Source organism: Microtus pennsylvanicus, chromosome 18, assembly GCF_037038515.1.
Source record: "Microtus pennsylvanicus isolate mMicPen1 chromosome 18, mMicPen1.hap1, whole genome shotgun sequence".
Lineage (NCBI taxonomy): Eukaryota > Metazoa > Chordata > Mammalia > Rodentia > Cricetidae > Microtus > Microtus pennsylvanicus.
This window is the reverse complement of record NC_134596.1, coordinates 20,073,498-20,089,763: the sequence shown is the minus strand read 5'-3', so window position 1 is coordinate 20,089,763 and position 16,266 is coordinate 20,073,498. Positions and strand designations below refer to the sequence as shown.

Sequence of the window (16,266 nt, the reverse complement as noted above, 5' to 3'; positions counted from 1 at the left end):
ACTCCGCTCCGCTGCCGGGCCTCCAGCGAGCTCCGCGCGTCCGGGTCCGGGAGGGAGCCAAGGGCTCCCTGGTTCAAAGGGCCCGCAGCCCAAGGGGATGCCCTCCTCGTGTGCCCTGGGGTGCAGAAGCAGACTGCAGGGCGGTGGGACCAGCCTGGGCCACGGTAGGAACCTCGAAACCTCATGCACCCCCAAATAGCTGGTCCCAAGGGAGGGCACAGGGGAGTTCCGAGGCCGGTGGGGACATTTTGTCAAGATCTAGCACAGGCCGGGCAGGCCACCGCTGGCCGCTGCACCTGCAGGCTCCATAGCCTGGTTGGGTCATTCTGGTTCCCACCACTTCAACACAAGCGTTTGTCCATTTGTGTGCCCTAATAGGGGAGCGAGGCTTGAGTTTCTTTGGCCGCCCTGTGTTGCATAGACCCCTCGGCTAACGATGACCAGGCCCCCACAGCCTTCAAAGGGCCTGCGTATCGGAGTAGCTTTGAATCTAGTATTAAGCGATTTCTAGTGTTTGATCCTTCCCAAAGGAGAGCTCTTCACGCAACGTAACTGTAAACATGATTGTTATTAATATGGCAAAAAGTGGTGCTTAAAAGGATGCTGGATTCTCTCTAGCTCACACGTTTAAGCAGAAAGAACCTTGAAATCGGAAATACGGATGGGATTATTAGTCCTGATTCGCCCTTACCCGGGGTTTTAATGAAAAATGTCCCTCTCCTGCGTAGTTCTGGCTCTCCCTCCCCTTCTCCCAGTCGCTGGCTCGCTCTAGTCCAGGAGTCATTAGCAACCCCCTCTGGCTGCATGTTTTGCGTCGGTGAAACATTGTGCCATAGTTGTAACACTAACTCTTGCACCGCATCTTGTGGTAGGAAGGGTAATAGCAAGAAAGTCATTTTTCATCCTCAGGCTCTATTCTGTGTGTGTGGCGGGGTGGGGGGGGGAATCTTAGAAAATAGGAATGGGGGTGGAAGAGAAAGAAACGGAGAGAAAGAGGGAGAAAAGTCTTCCAGTTTAGAACCTCCTGCAAACCGAAGGCCTGAAGCTTGAAGTGCGGTCTGCTCCGTGACTTCCTTCTGTTTTGTCTCTGCTCCTTACTGCCACCCCTCAGGGGAAGCTAGGGTCCTCTCTGGAGTTGTCACTTAGCTCCCAGAATCTGTCAGCAGCCATCTTCTCCACAAGTTGGCATTCTCACCTCAGAGGCTGGAACTCCCAAGAACCTGGCCACCCCTCTACAGCTGGCCACTTGAGGGACTGCTCCTTAAGGCCTGCTAGGAATCTGAGACCTCTCTCTAGTGTGGTCTCTCAGGAACCTGCCGTAACCTAGTGAAAAAGGGACAAGCCGGCCAGAAAACTAAACTGGCTATTTTCCTGGCTCAGCCCTATAATTTCTGAGTGGGAGCCCTAAGAGCCTTCTAATCTGTCTTGTGGAGCAGAGAGGCACAGCGCTCTCTCCATCTCCTGCCTGACTGCCCAGGGACCTCCCTACCAACTCCAAAGTTTCCTAAAAGGGTCTCTAAGTTTGCTTTGTTCAAGCAGAAAACTACAGGGGCGTAGATGCCACCACCTTCTTTTTCCCCATGCTTTTCCTCTATCCACTGTCCCCAGGGTAGCCATCATTTTACCCAGTTAATCTATTGAATGTCCTGAACACACACACAGAGTGTGTGAGAGAGTGACACACACATACACACACACACAAAGAGAGAGAGACACACACACACACACACACAGAGAGAAAGAGAGAGACACACACACACAGAGAGAGAGAGAGAGAGAGAGAGAGAGAGAGAGAGAGAGAGGTTAAACAAATAAGTAAAAACTACGTTAAATGCAACTTCCATGTCCTTTTCAAAACAAATGAAACGAACCACACAGCTCTTCACTGGGCCATAAGCAAGATGCTCCACATCCAAAACTATGTTCAAAGTGGAAAATAGATTGTTTTTTTATCTCACTTGGCTCTGGCATGGGAAGAAAAATGGAACAAAGACTGACCATAGTGTATCAGTGAGTTTATTTTTTTTATATATTTTATAGTCTAGTCCAGTGGATCTATTTAAGGGCGGATAAAGATCTTAATTGACCAACTGGTTGAAAAGGAGGCAAATAGCAAGTTGCACGTTGGAGGAGCAATGTTTTGTAACTCATAATTTCTGGCAGCTGCTGCTTTCGTTGGTTGAAAGGTGGACACGCTGAGGATTGCATTTAGAGCCCCCCCCCCCCTTGTTTTTTGTAAGGCTGAGGAGCCAGGCTTCAATGGGGCAGCCAGTGGTCTGGCAAAGCCCCCCCCCCTCTCTGATACTCCACGGGTCACAATGAATGGATTTCTGTGAAAATCATAACTGGGAGGTTCTAACTTCATAGGCACCCGCTTCGTGGGAGACATTTGCATTGGCCACAGCCGAATGACTCAAAACACAGCGCAGCCCGAACTGGTGGCCTCCTGACAACGTGTCTAATTCATTTTCTCTTTCCTCCGAAAACAGTTTTACAGCTTAGGTGACTACCCTTGTTTAGTGAAATTGTGCTTCTGTAGTTTTCTTCCATTGTGCAGTTACTTTGAGCTATGTGGGTCACGGATGATTTTTTTATTATTATTTATTTATGCCAGTGGGGAAGGAGGCCTAGGCATTTAGGCTTCTTTGGAGATGTTAATAAAGGAAATAGAACCGGTGAAGATCAAGTTAGGTTGCGGGAGAGTGGAAGGCTTAGCCGCGTTATTCCAGTTTCCGAAGCGAGGTGGCGCTCCAGGGCACTGCACAGCGCCCTGGTTTCCGCAGCCAAGCAGCGCAGCCTTCGCTCTGAAAAGCCTCAGTACCCGAGCGCTGTAAACGCAGAGTTCCTTAACCTTCGATGCAGAGTCCAAGGGTCCTCAGACCTTTCTAGGCCTAGTGGCCTACAAGGGTAAAAAAAAAAAAAAAAAAAAAAAGACCCGAGGTCTCGGGACAAGGTGGTGGCAACAGTGTGGCCAACCCCGCCAGGGCTTGCTCAGCGTTGGGTCTTCCCTGGTCTAGTGGGTCAGAGATGCTGCAGAGGGACCTCGGCCCGGTCTCGCCCTGCCACCCTTCCCAACTGAGGCTGGCTGCCTAAAACTCACAGAAGTTTCACATATCCCGCTTTAGTTAATTCTTTGGCCTCAGCCCCGACCCCAGTCAAAAGAAGAAGTCGAAGAAACAGCAGCAGGAGGAGGAATAAGAATAAAAGGGGGGGGGGGAATCTGATGCACCCAAGTTTTGTTTCCCAAACTAGGTCTTTTTTTTTTCTTCTGGTTTCCCTTTTTCTCTTTATTGCCATTTTCTTACCTTCTCTCTTGCTCCTTTTTGTTTTGTTTTGTTTTAGTTTTGTGTATTTTCTTTCCTTCTACTTTCGTTATTTTTGCACCCTCATTGGAGGGAGGGAGGGAGGGAGAGAGAGAGAGAGAGAGAGAGAGAGAGAGAGAGAGAGAGAGAGAGAGACTGAATGCCGAATAAATAACAGTAAAATTGAAGAAACAATTTCGGTTTATTGCATGGATTTCAATCCACGCCGTTCGTTTCCACGTCGCCTTTGCATTTCCCGGGGGCTCAGGCTCATAAGCTCCAAGTTAAAGACGAGGGAGAGAAAATGTCCTGTAGTCTCCTAGACCCCTTTTGGAAACTATGCTGGAAATAATAGTGGCGGTAATCTTTCTGGGCAAACAGTTCTGTACTATGGGAGCGTCGCCGTGGTTTTGCAACAGGACCAACGCACGTGCAGAATTTGTTCTCTTGGTCTGAGGCCCTCTTTTTAGCTTCTGGTTCTACTGGGTCCCCTGACTCGCGAGGCATCCCTTCTTCCCTGCCCTTCCAGTACCGTAGCCTTCAGGCTGCCGGGGAAACTTTGCTCTCTGCTTACCCGGTTGCTTGCTTGTAGCCTAGCTATGCTCCGGCTAATCCCCCCCATCTCACCCGTTTCCCTTGAAGTTTTTAAAGTAGAAATGGTGGGATGTTGAAACCAAGTTTAGGAGTCTACAGAAGCTCAGAGGGTCAGGCCATTAGGAATGTTAACTGGCGACCAAGAATTATAAGCATGATGGGAAAGTCTCTTCCAATTCATTTCTTCAAGTATTTATTTGTGCTTAAGTGATGAAAGGGGACAGTTGTGAAATAGACAGCTTTTAAAAATAATGAAGTCAGATGAGCCTTTAACCTGTCGATCGCTATAAATCAACTTTGAAAAAGACAAATGGGGAATGTTATTTGGGCACCTACCTCCCAGCATTTGCTGTGCCCGGGTTGGCTTGTCAGCAACTGGGCTTAGTGAGGTCTGAAAAATGACAGTGGGGAGTGTGTGTGTGTGTGTGGGGGGGGGTTAAGCATCAGAAAGATCCAAAGGGGGACTTGTTGGTCAGCCTGTGTCTCCTCCTCTCATACTTGCATACCAGTAGTGGATTTGGCTACTGTAATGTGCCCAGGCCAGGCAGATGGTAAGCTTTAGGACTGCGGGGAATTCAGAGAGGCCATCACTCTAGGGACTGGATGTCACAGTATAGAGGGGACCTCCCGTCCAGCTCTGTCTGTCAGGGTTTGGAAGACTCCCTTTGGAAATGGTGGTTGTGGGTTGTTGTTTTAGCTTTTCTCTCTCTCTCTCTCTCTCTCTCTCTCTCTCTCTCTCTCTCTCTCTCTCTCTCTGTGTGTGTGTGTGTGTGTGTGTGTGTGTGTGTGTGTGTGTGCCCACATGCGCCGCTTACAACTAAATTTTCTTGGCCTGAGAGGGGACGTAGTGTTCTCTATGACACTGGCTGGTCTTCACAAGAAAAGGGGGGGGGGAACCTGTGAAAGTACAACAGGTAGGAGATGACAGGTGTCTGCAGGTTTGAGGAGAACCATGAAGGTTCCTTATTCTGACTTCTGTAAAAGGCAAAACAAAACGATGTGATGTTTTACAATCAAGTTTGCGTGAGCTTTTAAAGGTAGCAGTTCTCCACAACTTCCATTTCAGCCACTGAAGGCCTGGGGTGTTGGGTTGAGAGAGAATTGAGCTTAAGGGAGTCGGTCTGGTCTTCTTGCCAGGGACTTCTACCCTGTCCACGCTTTCCACCGTGCTGCCCCGGATTCGGGTTCATCCCCGAGTCAGAAAGTCTGCCTTAGCTTCTGGCCTCTGGGTTTGCTTGTCTTTTCCCCTCCAAATACTTCCGGGGCACGGATATTTATTCTCACGGTCTTGTACCTCCGGTGCTTCTTGGAGAAACACTGGCAACCAAAAGAACAGAAGGGCGGCCCGAACGCTAGCAACAGGTCCATGCTGAGATTCCTTTCTGACCTTCTCGGTCACTTTCCTCTCCATCTTCATTATTGGGGTGCAAGGCGAAAGGGGAGAACTGCGTGCCCACTTTCTCCTTGGTCACCGGCAACATCCCTGAAAGGGCAGCCGTCAGACTGTGCTGTGCCTAAGGGTAAATGCCTGGCTAAGTGGTTCTAGTAGTGGCCTTTCTCTGGACACTCTGGACACTCGCTTGGACTGAAGAGAGGATCTCATTGGAGGACCTAAAAGAAACAACTAGAAAGTGGAAAGGATCAAGCCCTTCAGGAAGATCCAGACACCTGAGCTTTTGGGTCTGGCCCTCTGCGGGCATCCATTTACCCTGACCTCCTAGAGATCTGATTTGAGCCTCCTGCCACAACGCCAGAGCCTTCACACCTGACGTCCCTTCATTGGGGACATCAGACAGAGGTTCAACCCAGGCTTGGAAGGCTCAGGCTCTATCTGCTTCCAGCCTACCCTCCCAGGTAGCTTGGAACTGAAGCCTGGCGGTCGCAACACTTAAAAAAAAAACTACTGCTGGGCCACAACCTCGGTCTTTCCCGCAGAAGCCTAGACGTCCCTGCGCCCGAGGCTAAGGTGGCCAGTGCTAGGGGAGGCTCCCGAACTAGCCTGGTCGAAGCAGTGAAACTGCAACTTCCATTTTTCCCCCCTGCAGGGAGGAGGGGAATTCGTTGTCGGAGGAGGTCGGTGGAGACTCCTCCTCCGCTCCGCCTGGAGGCAGCCAGAGCTCCGCTAGCGGTGCGTCTCCGCCCGCCCGAGCGTTTCCATAAATCAGGCCGCTGGCAGACTGCTAATTAGCTCCGGCCGAAAAGAATGAGAGTTCTGTAGCACACGGTGGGTTGGGAGTGGGGGCTCAGTAGGTGGGAGATCAGAATTCCCCAGGATTAACCAAGAGACTCCTTGGGGGCATCTCAGCGTCCCCTGCCCGAGCCACCTCCGATCACCTCCTGCTAGCAAGGGCCTGCAAGCCTGGGCCTCCAGATCCCGCGCCTCCCTCACGGCGCGCACCTCTGCGTTCGACCTGGCCCGCCCACCCACGCCGAGGCTCCCTCTCCCACTCGCTGAGCAAGCCTGGCGTTAATTAACTCCCCCTTCACCCTGTGCAGTATCGGAAGACTTTCAAAACTCATCCCCAAGTGTTTCCTTCTCAAGCCTGAAGGCTGCGTTCGGAACAACCGGCAGAAAAAGAGGGGGGCTGGATCTGGGGGAAGGGTCGGTAACGTCGGGATTTGAGATAACAAGACTTCCCCAGCGATTGTGTGGGTTGAAAGATGGGCTGCTGTAACCCTGTCCCTCCTCCCCCAGTGAAAAGGCGAGACGGTCAGGCAAGATTAAAAATAACATTAAAGTTGGATTATTGATTTCCATGTAAATTGCCAGCCGCAAGAGCTACTTCTGTTTATTTTCTCTTTTCCTCCCCCACGCTTTTCTAAGACCTCTGGGCTCTGTGCCCCTCGGAGCTATTCCCACCCTCCTCAGGGAAGAGACTCCGAGATGACATCACCAAGGAGAAAGGCGGCCTCCGCCGCCCCTGGTCCCAGGACCCCTCAGCGGAGATTGACAGGTGTCTCTCGCAAGGACAAAGCCTTCCAGGTGTCAACGTCCCTATCTCACCCCTCCCAACCCGTCCTCTTTGCCACCTTTCCTAACAGCCACCCTACTCCTCTCTTCCACCCCACAACGCGTTGTTGCTCTTTGCATCTGGGCACTGGGCTCCAGGTCCCGAGACTCGACCAGGGAGTCGATACCGAGGGACCCGGGTGGCGCTGGTGTTGTTTGTGCCTGCGGCGAGGCCGCTCCAAGATGCCAAGGCTCTGACGAAGGTCCAAGCGGTGGCAGAACCCAGAGTCGGTTAAGAGCTAACAAGCGAGCATTTTAAAGGAGCCAGAGTAGTCTCTGGACTTTCTTGTCTTCACTCTCTGTTCAATACCCCGCATCCGTACACACACACACAACAGACGCGAAGATAATCTCGCCATCTGGCAAGTCCCAAATTTGACGACCAAGCTAGGAAAGCAAAAACGACATTTCATCCCGAGACTGGGTGTCTGGTCCTGCCCCCTGCCCGACTCCCCGGAGCTGAGGAAAGGGCACTGGGGCTCTGCCCTCACTAGCTTCCATCCCAGCTGTTTCCGTACCCTGGCCTGGTAAATCTTGGGTGCTTTCTCTTGCTCTGAGCAACTACTTCGGGATTCAGACGAGGGGAAAACGTTTTTGGGAGCCTTCCCCACGAGTGCTGCACCAATGAACTAAAACCCAAATTCAGCTTTATTATGTATGACCAAATGTAATTCATAGCTGGGCGGCCTGTCGGTGGCGATTTCAATCATTTGGTGATAAAGATCACACTTATTAGATTTCTTCAAAGACATTGGGGGTTTCTTTCTTTTCTTTTTCTTTCTGTCTTTTTTTAAGGAGGGCATTTGTGCTAAATTGCCCAGTGCTGGTGTGATAACTGTCAAAAGTTTGACATCAAAGGGGCTAATATTATTCAGTTACCGGCGAAGCTGTCTGTCTACATAAGAATATCTTAATTACAGCATCACAAAGGTAGAAAAGGGGTCGAAACTGAAAGGGAGAGGTACCCAGACTCTTCTTTGGATGCACTATCTATATTAGATGGATGCCCGTACTTAATCAGGCCTTTCCTCTCCCCTTCGGTTCTCTGAACTTTATAACTTTGTGTAAACACGGCGTCACTGAAGACATAATCTTCTTGGGTTCTTATTAGAAGAAATTTCCATCCTCTCCCGTTCTAGATTAGGCAGTGGAGTCTGCTCCATCAATGAAGGGACGAAGGTTTCGTGGACAATAATGTGGCAATTGTTGATGGTTTGTGACCCATAAAATGTGGAGGTGACTGTTCTGGCTTTGGTATGTAATTATGCAAAACACTTTCCATAAAGACTTGCCATTCGATCTAATGGCAGTTCCTCTGGTCTATTTCAAAAAGGGAGGGCCTATGTACAGAGAGAGGAAAGTAACATTTGTTTTAACACAGGTTTTATGGGTGTGTGTGTGGTGTGGGGGGGTAGATAAATACAAACACGTCCTGTCTCAGCCCAAAGTATTTTTTTTCCAGTCAAATTAAAATAATTACGAGGAGGTTTAATAAGTTAATCATAGCAACACGGCATCTAAACACGTAGAAAGGGTGTCAGCCCACCTTCGCTGGACCTGGGACTGCTTCATATTGGTGACTCATCCCTAGGGTATGCACCCCTGCAATCTCACCAGGGTCTCACCTAGATCTCAACTCATTCATTCACCAGGGTGACCTGTTGATCTCCGAAACTAGGACACGGGTGGCCAATGTCTCCACCTCAATGCTTTGTGGGTGGAATATCTATTTGGCAGAGGGCATTTAAATATAACTCTTCTATCTCGGGAAATATGTCCATCACCTCCCCTGACCCCTCCCAACCCGCAGTGTCCTCTAACCCCAAAGAATAGCAGGGCAGAAATGAATGCCCAAGGCAGGAGTTGGGAATTTTAGACAGAAAATTTTAAGGCAACATACTCAAGGAGGCATTGGCACCAAGCTGGGCGTGCTTGGGGAGCAAGGAAGGTTTCCCCTGCACTTTCTCAAGCCACCTGAGGTTTTGTTTTGTTTTAAATAATAATAAAAGGAATCTAAAAGGCCAGGAGGAAGATAAAGTGGAATGAACTGGAGGTTCACTGCCAGCACTGAGTGTTGGTTAAGAAACAAGCTCCCCCCCCCCTGGTGTGGAAGTGGCCCCCACCCTATTTGGAGATGCAGCTCCCTTCCCAGGGCTAGATGTCAGGCCGTGCATCCTGGCTGACCGCAGCACTGTGATGTTGTACAAGCAAGGCAGACACTGGAGACAGAAGATTTTTTTTTCCAAGGGGAAAATGATGATTAAAAAAGAGAATCATCTAAATATCAAAGTGACACATGGGGAGACCTGGAAAAATATTTAAGCTAATGAAAAGCAAATAAAGAAGCTGGCACTTAGGCTGAGAAATTAAATATTATGTTTAAGATGGTGCTTTTGTACGGGCTTGGAGATTTCCGATTCATGTTCACATAATAAACACTCAGGTTTGTCATCTGGAGGTGCAAATCTGAAAGATATTCCAACAAATGAAGTGCTGGCAGCCGGAGGAATAAAGAGATCGGTGCCTGTCAGGGGTCAGGCAGCCTGAGATTGCTTCTAGAGATCTTTTGAAAATTTCACAGGATTGAAGGCTTAGGGGCTTCACTGTGCTCGCATTTCAAACTCAGATCAGCGGGATCACAGTAAAAAATAGAGGTCTGGAAAATTTTGATGCAAAGATGGCCATGGCTGTAGGGTTTTTCTCACTAGCATCCTCCCTCTCTCCCTCTCTCCCTCCCTCCATCCCTTTCTCTCTCTCTCTCTCTCTCTCTCTCTCTCTCTCTCTCTCTCTCTCTCTCTCCCTCTTCCTCTCCTCTTTCTAGACAGATATCCTGACATGATTGTGATTCTGTGTGGATGAAAGAGTAGTCAGAAAAGAAAGACAAAACTGCATCCTAGTCTCAGTCTTTTTAACCAAAAAGAATTTAGGTTCTTATTTCCGAGAGAGAGAGAGAGAGAGAGAGAGAGAGAGAGAGAGAGAGAGAGAGAGAGAGAGCTGATGGTTCATTTCTAGCAAGTGAAGGGAGCTCAAAAGAACTTTGTTTGTAATAATTGACGACTAACTCCTAAATGCTTAGGGTTGCTTCTCATTCGCCCACACTGGGATGATTTCTCATTCAGTTTACACTCTAAGACTAATATTCATGTTGATACCAGACAGCTTATCAACATTGTCAACTCCATACATAGTCACATCTGTGAGCATTATTGCAGAGATATACACTTAAACACACACACACACACACCATGCACCTTCAATCCCTAAAAGGTTGGCTTGACTACCTGATTTTTTTTTCCCAGGGGGTAAATGCTCACTTGAATTTTATCCCCTCTCCCCAAGCTATCAGCTCTATCAGTTGTCCCTGTGATTGGTCCACCAGAGAGAAAACAGGAGAAGAATCTGACGAGAATAGAATAATCCAAGAAACTCTGAAATAAGAAGCAAAAGGGTAGGGTAGACAGTCAGGGGAGCAGCAAGACATTGCCTTGGGAACAAAAGCAACTGCAGAGAAGCAAAAATGAGAACCAGAAGAAAGAATTGTATACAATTGAGCAAACTTTCGGAGCAGAAAAAAAAAAGCGGCCAATTCAACATTGCTTTGATTGTTGTAACTTTCCCTGGCTATCTCAGGGAAACAAACAGGGTATTTTTGAAAATGGTGTGAGTTTGTCTTTTAAAACCCCAAACCAAGACCATCAGAAGTGAGATTTCTAAGGGTGCACCTGCAGTGCATATATTAAGTGTTGAGAAGTGTGGACGAGAACAACCTAACAAGCGAATAGAATTTTAATAAAGGTTTCTTGTTCCTCAGCTTTGGACTAAAGCCATTAATAATGTAATTGTTTCATAGGTAGGCAAAGGAAGAAAAGTGTAGGAATTGTTCTGATTGGCTTTCTAGATTAACTTTGAAGAGTCTTGTCCTGGTCAAGGTAGACACTTCAGGGTTGGGGTGCAGAGGTTAAACTATAGAGGTGATTGACAAGCTGGGCAACCCAACTCCTCTCACCCTCTCCCCGTCCCCGTGTACTAAGCAGAAGAGAACTTGGCCCCTGGCTGCAACCCACATCCAGGGCCCACCAGAGGCACTCAAGTTGTCCATTTGAAGCAGGGAACTTCCTATTTTGGAAAATTTGAAGGCAGAGGTGGAATAACAGTGGGAGCTGCTGCTACTCCTCGGATCATCAAATCCACAGTAGAAGGATTGAGAGAAGCTGAAGCACTTCGGTAAAACACTTGAAGGGAGACGCAAAGAACAGGAGAGATGTAGTGCTGAGAAGGGCTGGCTACCTCTGAGGCTCCCAGCCCTTCCCTCCGTCCCTCTCCCGCTGGGAAAGAAGGATTTTGCGCCTTGAATTGGAAGGGACTTTTGACTGAGTGCTAGAGAGAAAAAATGGAGCTGAAGCAAGAACTGGAGGGAATGGGGAGAGCAGGAAAAAGGACTCCTGAGCGATCCTGGCCGGTGTAGCTCCCTAGCTAGGGAAGAGACAGTTCCAGCTGGGATTCGCATCGGGTTCCGCAGTCACAAGCTGGCTCAGAGCCCCAGAGGTCTCCAGAAAGATGCCGGAGAGATTCCAGGCAGAATGTGGAGGTCTTGGAGGCAACTTCTGCAGTGTTTAAAGCTAGCCTGACTCTTCTTAAAAGCAACAACAAAATACATCAATGTAGAGCTCTGGTAGACTACTAACTTTATTTACAAAAGAGGACGGCTAGGGGGCCAGGGATGAGATCCTTGGCGACCTGGACCTGCCAAGGACTGGCGCAGAACGTCCCTTCGGCAACTTCATAACCAAGCTCTCCAGGGGCAAAGACCCTGGAGGGCAGCAACCCCAGATCACAGGCAGCCCGCGACCTCTTCCGATAGTTAACAATTCTTTTTTTTTTTTTTAACCACCTCCAGCTCGGGGGTAACCCTTTCCCCACCGTTTCTCTCTCTCTTAAAAAAAAATTGAACAAACAAACAAACAGGAGTTTAGAGAAGGATCATAAACAGTGTAGGTCAGAGGCTTCTCTGAGATTAGGGTGAAACACTATAGCTAGATTTTAAAGCAAACAAAGCCAAAAGCAGCTCAAACGTCTTTCGTAGTGCGCAGACCTGGGTTCCCTTGTTGTCTCTGGGGCAGAACGAAGGCGGAACAGAGAGAGCTTCGAACTCTAGGCCCTTTACAGACTCAAACTCGAAGACTTTTCCTTGACATTGCTATGCCCAGTGGCTTCAGATCAAGAGACCCGGATCAGATCCTGCTCACCCTCTCAGTAAGCTGCCTGCCAGAGAAGGGCGCAGCCCACAGCAGAACCGGAGTTGGCCCAAGTGGAGAACTAAGTAACACTTTGCGGCCTGGTCTCACTCAAACAGGTGCCCTCCCGAAAGGCAAACACTGAAATCTTTGGCCCGCTGCAACAGCGTGTTGCTTGAGAAGAAAATATTCCCAAACCATTTGAAGCTCCACTATGCCTCGCTCAGGAAAGCTTCTGCCACCGCAGGCAGTGGAATGTCCCGACAAGTGGGGGACAACATGCTAGAACCCCCTGAGGGATCATGTTGACATTACTAAAACCTTATATTTTTAAAAAAGTATAAAGAAACCAAAACTCCAGGCAACCCCTTTCTTCTTGTTCTTTTATTAATTAATTCATTTTATTTATTTATTTATTGGTGGCTGGGTAAGTGGGTATGATGCCCACAAAAAAAATCTTCTTTCAAACTATCATCATTTCAACTTTAAAGGAAAAAACATCAATTTTACATTTTACTTAAAAGTTTGCTGTGGCTGACCGGAGCAGGTCTCTTTCTTCTCCAGCCTCAGCCCCCTCTTCCTCTGCTTCTTTTTTGCTGATACTCATTTCATGGAGGCTGCTGAAAATTTAGCAAGGGCAGCATGAGCCTTGACTCTTGAAAGTGTCCAGGGTGTCTGTAATTTGCAGTGTGTGTAATCTAGATCTGGGAACATAGCCGCCTGCAGACCACGCTGGCTGGGTAGAGGACACCGTTTCCCGATAGGAGACTCCATTACTTAAGTTCTCAAACAGCCAGGTGAATGCATTCGGAGCAGCTCCCCGGGAGGGATCACCATGGGCAACTCTGTCACAGAGGAGACTAAAAGTTCTTCTGCCCCTCGGAGGCAAGGAAGAAAATGGGGGGAAACTTTTGGAAATCTTTCTATTTCCAGGGTTCAATTTTTAGGACTTGGCGCTAATTTCTCAGCACGTCTTGTCCAGATAGACTAAGCGCTTTGGGGTTTATTAACCTATGGCCTAGCTGCGTTTGCAATCGAGTGGAAAATAAAAGGACAGAACCGGAGGAATCAGAAGGGTTGGTGCGTGCGTGCGTGCGTGCGTGCGTGTGTGTGTGTGTGTGTGTGTGTGTGTGTGTGTGTGGTGTCTAGCTGGATTTAGTCGCAGTTAGTTACTGACTTCCCAGCTGTGCGGACGATGCGCGCCATTTACTGTAATTGAATTGCTGTTATAACACCTATCAGGGGGACAGCAATGCTTTTCAAAAAAGTTGTGCTTGCGGCCTGAGGCTGCTGTGTCCCTGCCTGTGTCGCAGGCCACACTCCAGGCAGAGCTTCCCCACCTGGCTGGGGCACCGCTTGGCCGACCCAGCAAGGAAAATCCGGAAGCTGATCCCAGGAGAATTCCTGCTGAGCCGCGAGTGTCCCTGCTCTTGTTGATACTCCAGGAGCTTCCCGGAATGTGGGAGGCCCTCTCGAACTAGGGTCCAAAGCTACACTCCAGAAGTGGCAGACGTGAGATGTAAAATGGCAGACATCGAGAAGAATTATTATTTTGATAGGGGTTCCACATCGCTTAGGCTTTTGCCTTCGCATCTCCGTTTAATTAGAACTCCGGAGGTATCTGCTGCAAAGCGCTCCACCATCCTGCCCTGGTGATTTCCTGGTGACCCCAGGAAATCAGGTTGGCTGCCACATGGTTAGGGGCTAGAGACCCACACACACTTCACCCCTGCCCCCCCCCCCCCCCAGAGTTGAATTATTTGCTTCATCCAGTGCCCTCCACCACTTAATTCCCTTGCTAGAACCACCTCCCAGACTCCGCCTCCTACTTTGCCATCCCTCATCTTCCACACTCTTCCTCATACCGGCCCTCTCTGTCTGCCCTCTGGTGGGAAGGACCAACTCCCCTCCCCCTCCGCCACTCTCACTCTTTGTGACCCATCCCCCCACCCCCGCAGTGTAGTTTTTGGGGTACAAAGTACATCTTAGTTTTTTTTTTCCCCTTTTTGCGAACGGTCAGAATCCTCCAGCCTTTAGTGTAGTCTTTGGGTCACTGGCTTCATAGCTGCACATACATCTATCTGTCCACTTTACTGCCAATTTTGATAGGCTCCAAGGTAAAGGCTACAAAGTGGGTCCTGCAAGGCTTCCTGGGAGAGCGTTCGGACTGTGGTTGGGGTTAACCAAAGAACCTAGTAGGGTACAAACCGGCTCAGTCATCTTTGCTTTACCCGTTCCCAAACACCTGGTTAGGTGTGGGAGAAGGGCCTCTGTCTTGGAAGTACTTGGGGTGGGGGAGGCCGGATTGGAGCTGCCATGGGGGAGAAGTATGATGTGCACCCCATCCCTCCTCCCATCCACCCAGGTGCTAGCCTCATTTGTATCTGTCTTCCTCCATATCTTCCTGTGTGTCCTGGAGGCAGGGTGGGTGAATTGTCACCAGGGCTTCAGGCTCCAGAGGAGGAGAACTGGATGAAATGGATGGGTTGCCTGGAAGACTGGAAAATGAGGGCTTTGACTTGGAGTTGACCTGGGAGCAGGGGTAAGGATGAATTTTGATGATGAACCACCAGGAAACAGCACAGGTGTCCTACCTTCCTTCAGCAGGTGGTCCAAGAATATTTATTTGACCTTCCTCAGCATCCTCAAGAGCTGGCAGGGCTGCGCCTGCCTTTCTAGGTTTCCTTGCAAGAGCAGGGAGTGGGGCACTCAAGGGAGAACGGGCTCCAGAGCACCCAAGGACCCAGAGAAAATCCTCTTGGCAGGGCTCCAAGATACCAGGTTCAAGGATAGGAGGGAGGTTTTGCCGCTGGCTCTGGTTTCCCTGCCCTGGTCTATGTCTGCCTGGCCACTGATCCTGATAGAAGCCATATCCACGCAATTTAGACATCCGCATCTCCAGACTTGGCTGCGGCAGGTCTCACGTTATTACTCACAGTGAAACCTTCGTGATAAAAAACCATGGTGCCCCAAACGGGTTTCTGGAAAGACAAGCAAGAAAACAGAAAGGAGGAGAGCTGAAAAGAGTTCTAAGAGTTCTGTGTCCCATGCAACTAAGCACCTTCTCTCCAAATCTCTCTCTTTCTCCTTCTCCTTCCTTTCCTTTCTATCCCCTCCCCTTTCTGTTTTGTGTGAGATAGTGTCTCAAGTTGCCCAGACTGGTTTGAAACTTGCTATGCAAACTGGTGATAACCTTGAATTTCTAATCTTCTTTGCCGCTACATCTTGACTCCTGGGATTACCAGCATGAAGCACTAAGCCTGATTGTTCACCGTGCATCGGCATAGAGGGGACTCAGACCCAAGGCTTTACAGTTGCTAGACAAGCACTCTGTCACCTGAGCTATACCCACAGCCCCAAATGATGTTTTCTCCACCCTCCCAGTACTAGGAATCGAACTCAGAGTTTGATGTGCGCAAGCCAAGCGCTCTACCATTATGCTATATTTCCAGCCCAAATGCACTATTTATTCACAGCCCCACTACACCCAAAATTGTCTATTCTCTCTGTCTCTCTGCTCTGTCTCTCTGTCTCTGTCTCTCTGTCTCTGTCTCTCTCTCTCTCTCTCATTATTATTAGGAAAATGGGCATAGGGAGCTAACCAATCCTATATCAAGCTACACCAAACAGAACGAAGCTTATTTCAGATACAGCCATGCTGACCCTGCCAGCAGCCAACTTTACTCTCAGATTGGTTCAGGAGATAATTAAGTCCTCTTAGATGCTATGGGAATCTCTCTGGGGGCAGAGCAGTACCCATATCTAGAGATCTGTGCTATGCTGCAGGGAGCCTAGCAAGGTCGTCAGCATCTTGACTGCTCAACTGTAAAGTAGCAGACAGGTGGCCAGTGGAGACCCCTCCATGACAAAGCCAAAATGGCCCCAGGGCTTGGCCACTGTGATTCCAGTCTTTTTCATATTTTAGAGATGAACTAGGGGCTGTGATGCTTTTCAAGGAGCCTATGAGTGATTCCTTTGCGAGAGCACATCAGAAGGACCTTACATTCGTAAGAGAATGGGGAAGAAAGAAAACCTGTGATATGGGCAACGATGCAGTGGCCAATTACTACAGGCTGAAAGACAGGAAAGCAATGTTATCCACAACACCAGAACATCCGGTCTACCA

General features: G+C 49.0%; 1 long non-coding RNA gene across 2 annotated transcripts in view; it reads left to right on the top strand.

Moving 5' to 3' along the window:
- The window catches only part of LOC142837573 (uncharacterized), a 48,124-nt gene continuing 31,858 nt past the window's right edge, over positions 1 to 16,266 (top strand). For both annotated transcript variants that reach the window (XR_012908290.1, XR_012908291.1), the window contains exon 1: positions 1 to 164. This is a non-coding gene — a long non-coding RNA (uncharacterized LOC142837573). The remainder of the gene's footprint in view (positions 165 to 16,266) is intronic.